This window comes from Aplysia californica, unplaced genomic scaffold (assembly GCF_000002075.1).
Source record: "Aplysia californica isolate F4 #8 unplaced genomic scaffold, AplCal3.0 scaffold00359, whole genome shotgun sequence".
NCBI lineage: Eukaryota > Metazoa > Mollusca > Gastropoda > Aplysiida > Aplysiidae > Aplysia > Aplysia californica.
This window is the reverse complement of record NW_004797629.1, coordinates 506,700-515,502: the sequence shown is the minus strand read 5'-3', so window position 1 is coordinate 515,502 and position 8,803 is coordinate 506,700.

Below are 8,803 nucleotides of genomic sequence, written 5' to 3'. Positions count from 1 at the left end.
GCAGTAAGGAGGAGCCAAGGAGTAGCAGTAGAAAGGCTGCAGAAAGAGTCAGGAGCCCAGAGGGGGCAAATGAGGTGAGGAGGTGGGAGCCTAAAGTGGAAATGATGAAAGTAGACAACAGAACATTGCTAGAGAGCAGGAAAGGAGGTGAAAGGAGACGATTTTAGAGAAGAAAATTGTTCGGTCGCTACCCGGATTCGAACCCGGGACATTTGAATGAGAGGCCAACACCTTAAACTCTAGGCCACGAGAGCCCCCACAATAAATGTACATCCATAGACTTGTGATGACTTTAAAAAAAAGAAACTGCTGCATCTTTCGTCTTCCTTGCGAAAGGGAAACCAAAAAAAAAGCAAAAAACGACCCCAAAAAATACAAAATAAAAAAAAAAAAAACAGTAAAAAAAAACCCACCCCAAAAGCGCACTAGCTACGTGGTACCACCATCTTTCAAAAGAAAGTAAACTATTTGCACTGGGAGATTCCCAGACACAATGATTATGCAGACATGGGCACATCTGAACGCCTGTCGTTTTGTTCATACTACAGCCGAGCTTTAGTAGCGCCGACAACGGCTGAAAGCGTTTACAACCTACGAAGGACTTGGGTTTTACGAGGCGAGATAATACTGAGGTATGCGCCGGCGATACCAACCACGGCGCGCCAGAAATCCGCCTTTAGTGCCCCCCAGATTTCTTTTTTTCAACTTGTGTTTTAGGAGAGTTGCACGCTTGTCGTACGTACTGTGCTTGCCTCGTCCGCACGATCGAATCGGGTCGGAAATTCTGACAAGCTTAATTGTACGCTTATAATATTGTGGATGATCATAAATTCATGTTTTGCGCCTCTGTCAACACATTTTTGATGATTTAGGATTGAGGGTGCTACAACGATGATGATGATGATGATGATGATGATGATGATGATGATGATGATGATGACGATGATGATGATGATGATGATGATGATGTTAGTAGTAGTAGTAGTTGTAGTAGTAGTAGTAGTAGTAGTAGTAGTAGTAGTAGTAGTAGCAGTAGCAGCAGCAGCAGCAGCAACAGTAGTAGTAGTAGTAGTAGTAGTAGTAGTAGTAGTAGTAGTAGTAGTAGTAGTTGTAGTAGTAGTAGTAATAGAAGTAGTAGTAGTAGTAGTAGTAGAAGTAGTAGTAGTAGTAGTAGTAGTAGCGCCAGACAAGTTCACACAAGACGTGGCCCTGATTAACAACAGTCCATAATGACTGACTTTTCATTTTTACAAAGTATGCCATATTATATATATACAAAATAGAAAATGAAAAAGTAATTTAGGAGAAAACGAAACAGGAATAGTTTAATCAAGACATAGATTATTATTACTTCAGAAAGTCTAGACTGGAATAGTTCTAGTATTCGCAGAGGGATATTAGTCAAGTCAAAATTATATTGCATGTAGAAGTGACGATGAAATTTGCTGTCTATCTGTTGGCTGGTCGTAAGTGAATGAGTTCAAGACTATCATCGTTCGATAAATCGAGCTAAATCGAGCAAGCGCGTATACCAACATAACTAGATTTTATCCCAAAGATCTCCGTCCACATGAGGTTTTTGTTGGAAGAGGCTGCGACTCTCGTTTTGTTGACTCCACACAAAACCGTTACTTTTTTCTTCCTCCTCTTCTCCCCGAAACTGCATACATCGAGAGGGACGTGATTTACATATTGTGAGGCAGCGTGGTGGAATCAGGCTGTCGTCAAAATAATCAAAGTGAAGAAACTTGCAATTTTCTATAGGTTTGTGAATTTTTATCAAATTTTTGTTTTTTGGCTCAACACCTTTCATACCCATTAAAGAAATCATTTTTGTGTGGATTGTTCTGAAAAACGTTGATTAAAGGCACAACAAATGTAAATGTTCAGTTACCACGGTCTCTTACGCTAAGGAAATAACTAATCTTTGGCGGCCATTTTCTCATTAACTTTACCTCTGAAAACAGGTGAGCCCACCTCCTTCATTTGCAAATATCTCGACTTACATTCAAGATAAATTGATATTTGTTCCCTCCAAATAAAGGCAATTGAACAAGCATTAAGATGATACCAATAATTCCACATGCCCAAACATTGACGAGCGCCTGATTTCACCACGATGCCTCCCATATTGTGAGGATGTAATGCAGCGGACTCTGTGTAGTATGTATATTATCGTCGGCAAGTTGGCAAAATGCACACGGAGTCCAGAAGGCAACATTTTGCACGAGAGAGAATGGGGGTTCTCGTGGCCTAGAGGTTAAGGTGTTCGCCTCTCATTCAAAGGTCCCGGGTTCGAATCCGGAGAGAAGCGGGGGGAACATTTTCTTCTCTAAATTTGTCTCCTTTTACCTCCTTTGCTGCTCTCTAGTAATGTTCTGTCGTCTGCTTTCGTCTCCATTTTCTGCCTCCATCTCCTTTGCCCCCTCTTCTGGGCTCCTGACCCTTTCTGCAGCCTTTCTACTGCTTCTCCTTGGCTCCTTCTTATTGTTGTCTTTCAGCCACACCCCTGAACTTCTGGTAGGAAAGATCTACACCTAGCCTTCTCGGACAAGGGCGAAAAATCTCGGAGGTCCCGTGTGCAAGTTGCGCACGTTAAAGATCCCTTTGTGGTCTAAAATCGATCAGAGTAGTATGCTTCGGCCTCCACCCGGGCAAAATTCAAAATTTCCTTCCCACTGAAAATTATTGGTGTGTCCCGCTCACTCATATTACCTTATGCAGTTGCGAGCGCCGTAAAACTTATACCAAAAAAAAAAAATTTTAAATGATAAAAACGTTTTTTTTTTCTTTCTTTTAGCAATTGTACCTACATTATGTTGTTTTGTTTTGTTGTTGTTATTGTTTTATTTGTTTGGCTTTTTTTGTTTTGTGTTGTGGTTTTTTGTTTGTTTGTTGTTGTAGTTGTTTGTTTGTTTGTGATTGTTTTGTTTTGTTTTTTGTTTTTTGTTTTGGGGGGGGTCCTTTTTTTATTGCAATATCTAGAACTTTTATTTCGACAAAATCAGTTCTTGAGTAGATGCAACCGACAACACAGATTAAGAAGCTGTATTTTTTTTATTAGTATATTTTAACAGCTGACCAACGATATAATTGTTATGTCTCAGTGGAAATTCAACGTATTGATCCTACATGTTTTGCCTTTTCTTTTTCATTTTCAATCATCATGTTTTGATGACTTCACCAATAGAGAATCTATCTCCACGGACACTGTACAGGAAAATCTATGTTCAGAAATATGAAAGGAATTAATGTACTCGAAAATAGAAAATCTTAGTCTTAGTTGAACAAAATCTCTTGTGTCCAACTCACAGTGAATCAAAATAATTCTAAAAGTAGAAAAAAATGGGTATTTTATTTTTTAGATGGACGGCTTAAGCATGTAGGATAAACGGCTATAATAATATAATCATCGCAGAGAACATTGCAAAGATAGAATCATGATACAACGCAGTTTATTATCACCTCAGTGATTGTCACTCCCTACCCCCACCCCCCACACCCACACCCACCCACAAAGGCTGTTCCGCGCCTTTCTGTGTACGAGTCAGGAAGGGGGCATGAGGTCAAAGTATCTGTGACTCTCTTATTATTTGCTTTGTGTTTTCACACTTTGTTTTTCGCTGGTGGCACAGTTTTGCCACGCACTTTGCCAACATCATGTGGACATCGAGGTTGTTTGTTTGCAAAGGTAATAGAAATTGTTGCAAGCTTTACTGGGACATTCTTGTAGCCGAAGTATTGTGAGTTACGTTTCGAAATGTTCCACAATATTAGTGCGTCTAGTTTGGACGTTCAATTTGATAAATCAAGCATACAAACAAACAAACAAACAAACAAACAAACAAACAAACAAACAATGAGTGAAACCCCTCAAAACTAAACTTGCTTGCTCTATAAATAATATGTGAGACATCGTGGTGAAATCAGGCCCTCGTTAAAATAATGAAATCGAAAGGAACCGACATTCTTCTGTCCATTTGGCAATTTTTATTGAATTTTTGTTTTTTTACTCAACACCTTTGAGGTCCATTTAAAAACACATTTCTGTGTGGAATTTACTTTATAATGTTGATTTAAGGCACACAAATGTAAATTTGCAGTTTCTAAGGAGTGTCAAACTTTGAAAGTCACTACACTTTGGCGTCCATTAATTTCTCACTAAGTTTACCCAGGAAACCAGACGACTCGTCACCTCCTTCAATCGCAAATATCTCGGCTTCTGTTCATGATTGATAAGTATATTTTTTCACCGAAAGCAAGACAAATGAACAGGCTTTAAAATGATACCAATAACTCCACATGTCCAAAAATTGACGAGCGCCTGATTCCGCCGTGTCGTGACACAAACTATAGTGGATGACCAGGCAAGAATGAATGTTAAAGCATTAGTCACGTATGACCATTATAAAATTATAAAATGTGAGGCAGCGTGGTGGAATCCGGCTCTCGTCAAAATAATGAAATCAAAGAAAACAGCAGTTTTCTCCCTGCTTAGCAATTTTAATCGAATTTTTGTTTTTTGACTCAATATATATTATATTTATGTCCATTTACAAACACATTCCTTTGAGGATTTCACCGAAAAGCGTTGATTAAAGGCACACAAATATAAATTTACATTCTCCATGGACTCTCCAGCTTTGGAATCTACCAAGCTTTGGTGGCCATTTTCTCCCTAATTTTACCTCTTAAAACAGGTGACCCTCACCTCCTTCAATCCAAAATATCTCCACTTCTATTGAAGATCATTGGGTAATTTTTTTTCATTGAAAGCAAGACAAATAAACAAGCTTTAAGATTATACCAATAACTCAATGTGCCCAAAAATTGACAAGAGCCTGATTCCACCGTGTCGTTACACGACATACTATATTGGATGACCAGGCAAGAATGAATGTTAAAGTATTAGTCACGTATGACAATTATAAAATTATAATATGTGTCACGTAAAGTGCAGTTAGGATTTCACGACAAGCCAGCATTTCCATAATTACATTATGCAAGTCATAATTAATTAATTAACTCTTTCCGTACACCCAGGGGTCATTTTGTACCCACGGGATTGTATTCTTCACATTTTAGAATATTTCTAGTGCGAAGACCTCTTTGAAACTTTCAGTATTTCTCAAAATGCCATTTTGATAGACTGCTATGCAAAGCGTACGGATCGGATAAACGAGTAAATTTCCTCTTTGGAAAGTGGTGGCACAGAGTTCCTCACGTAGTTTATGGATACGATAGTAAAACAACACATACGGATAGAGGGTTAACCCTGTCTACTTCAGCAATATGTGACACATCTCAGTAAAATCAGGCGCTCATCAAAATAATGAAATTGAAGGAACAGGCATTTTTCCGCCATTTAATCAATTTGTATCGAATTTTTGGGGTGTTTTTTTGTTTTTTGTTTTTTGCTCAACACCTGTTTGGTCTATACGAAAATGTATTTCCATTTGAATTTTACTGGAAAACATAGATCAAATGCGCTAAATGTGTAAATTTCCGGTTTTATCGGAGATGGGTGTTGAATTTGGAGGCTACAGCTCTTAGGTAACCTTGAAGTGTTTAAGCGGGCGCTAAAACTACTCCATTACAACAAGGGATGCCACTAGGTTAACAATTTCTACACATAATCCATTTCAACTCTTATTTATTATTCTAATGCCTCTGTTTTCAAACCAGTAAACATCGAAATTTAGAGTGTCTGAAGAAAAGAGGACCCCTCTAAAAGCCAATTACGCGGGTCCGCTTTGCACCAATTTCAACCCAGGGGACATCAAGTCTGTCAGTAGAAATGAAATCATTCAACAAACGTCTTCCAGAAATATCAAGTACAATGTAATTGGAATTGGTGTAGCAATTGTCAGCTTCGCTCTCGCGCGCAAGAGACCTGAGTTCCATTCACGAGTGAAGAGAAAATATTTGAGAAATCGTTGTGAAATCAGGATCTCGTCTAAATAAAGAAATCGAAGAAATCGGCCTTTTTATGCCCGTTTGGACATGGGTTTTTTTAGAATCCCCCCCCACCCCCCAAAATATTCTTATGTGTAGATTTTATGGAAAAAACGTTGATAAAAGGCACGAAAATGCAAATTTCAAAGGACTCTCAGGCTATGGAAGCTACTATGGAAGTGACCAAACTTTGGCGACCATTTTCTCGCTGATTCTACCCTGTAAACCAGGCAACCTTGGTCTCCTTTAATCGCAAATATTTCGACTTCTATTTAACATAGATGGATATTTTTTTTTCATCTAAAGAAAATCAAATAAACAGGCTTTAAGATGTCACCAATAGCCCCATATGCACAAAAATTGACGAGCGCTTGATTCCACTACGCTGTGACACTTTTTTAAAATCGAGTATCTCGCAATATTGTAACAACAGGCAAGTTTGGTGGAAAGAGTGGCAGAGGCAGACAGAGGGAAACGATACTGGACAAGATGACAACATGGCTAGGAGCAGCAAAAACAACAGACACCATAGCTGCAGCGCAAGGCAGAAGAGTGAAGTGGAGGTCCATGATCGCCCACGCCGGTCGGCAAGGCACCAGATGATGATGATCTCGTCTTCCAGCCGGGATGTCGTGCCCCTCTCTCTCTCTGTCTCTCTGTCTCTCTGCGTGTGTCTCTCTCTCCCTCTCTCTCTCTCTCTCCCCCTCTCTCTCTCTCTCTCTCCCTCTCTCTCTCTCTCTCTCTCCCTCTCTCCCTCTCTCTCTCTCTCTCTCTCTCCCCCTCCCTCTCTCTCTCCCTCTCTCTCTCCCTCTCTCTCTCTCTCTCTCACTCTCTCTCCCTCTCTCTCTCACTCTCTCCCTCTCCCTCTCTCTCTCTCTCTCTCTCTCTCTCTCTCTCCCTCTCTCTCTCACTCTGTGTTAATTGGCCCTGAAAGGCGGCCACGGTCGGAATGATCCTTCCTTAATGATCTAAATTGTGTCAATGAAGACTTAAAAAACACCAACATTTTTATAAAAAGATATCTGAAAATAAACTCATTCTCTGTGATAATTCCATCCCCACGCCAAGAAAGAGACACTAAACTTCGCTTCCTCAGAATTATATAGTTCTATCTGCTCAGTAGCTACCTAGTTTTGAGAAATTTGACGTCAAAGATATCCGAGTTTCACAATATGTCGTACTGCTGGGCGGCTAGGTTCCCGATTATTGAAAGCTAGGAATCGTAGGTATCGACTCCGAACCCAATTACTTACTTTCTAATGATGTTATTTTTCCCTTGTGGTTACCTGGTTGGTGCCGAACGTCTTCAGGATTTAGGATAACCTTGATTGAGGAACACTACGAAGCATCAACTTCTTTTTTGTTTTTTTCAAAAATAAATTTTTTTTCAAAAAGAAGATTTAAATGATAAAAATAACTGGCAACCGTTGGTCTACGTAAAAAGGAGACGGAACTTAACTTCCTTAGTATTATTCGCGGGAATCGGTTCGGAATCGACTTTTCGTCCAGCTCTACAAGCTTTTTCGAAAGCAATTCTTTGAATAATAGGTATAAAGAATCCGAATAATCTTACAATTTTGCTAGTGCGGATAGAACATTTGGTTTTTGATCGCATGGTCTTAGTACAGTAACTCAAAACGGCCAAAAATGTCAGACAGAACTTTGTAACTCTGAGGTAATAACTTGTCACAATGGCGTGGCGCGCGCCCATCATGCAGTCGTTGACCCTAACGGACGCTGCATCGATTGACGAAGACACGCACGCCAATATTAACTCTTCAGTGCTCCGCGGAAGAAAAAAACCCAGGTTGTTTGCGAATATTAGCCAAGTTCCCATAATTTTAAAAAAGCTTATAAATAAATACAGTTTGATTTTTCGCTGTGTTGTTATTGGACAAGCTCAGAGGGTTGTTTACCTCAACCCAAATTGAAAATCAAATTGATTTCTGCGTTTGGAAAACGATTTGCTTTTTTCTTTGTTTTAGAAAAAAACTTCTCAAGAAGAGTTATTCTTCAATGACACGTTTCTAAACCGTAAGAAGGATAATAATAGCTCGCCCACCATGAACTGGTGATTGCCTTCAACATCCGAGGAGAAAAAAAAAGTAGTAGCTAGCTTAGTGAAAACAGCGCAAAGTAAAGGGAATAATAGCAACTTGTAACTATAAGGTACTAGGTTCGAATCCCATCAGGGGCCCGACGTTGTGTACTTGGGAAAGGCACTTTACACGATGTTCCGCACTTTATCCAGGTGGGAATGAGTACCCAGCTACAGACAGTGAAAGATCTTGTCAGTTTGTTGGTGTTGGAGCGTTTAATCAGCTGCTTGCACTGTATGCTTCCCGGGAAGCTGACAATGTTTCTGGGTGTTCTATGGTCTGCTGGGGTAATAATAATATTATAGTGTGTAAAGCGCATAGAGCTTGCTGTCGAGCGGGGATATGCCGTGTACAAATTTCTATAATAATAATAATAATAATAATAAAAGTAATAATAATACTAATAATGATAATAATAATACTAATAATAATACTAATAATAATACTAATAATACTAATAATACTAATAATAATAATAATAATAATAATAATAGTAACAATAATAGTTAGGGTCACAAAGGTCATAACTCGTCGTAGATAGCAACAACATTTCCTACAATTATGAGCTTGGCTTTTGTCTTATCTGCCTCACTCTATTATAGCGTGTTTGTTCACGCGTCATAGAGTAGAGTTTGTGACCTTCAGTTGCTATTCTTACCGTATAATATGTGAGGCAGCGTGGTGGAATATAATCAAAGTGAAGAAACTTGCATTTTTTCACAGGTTTATGAATTTTTTTCAAATTTTTG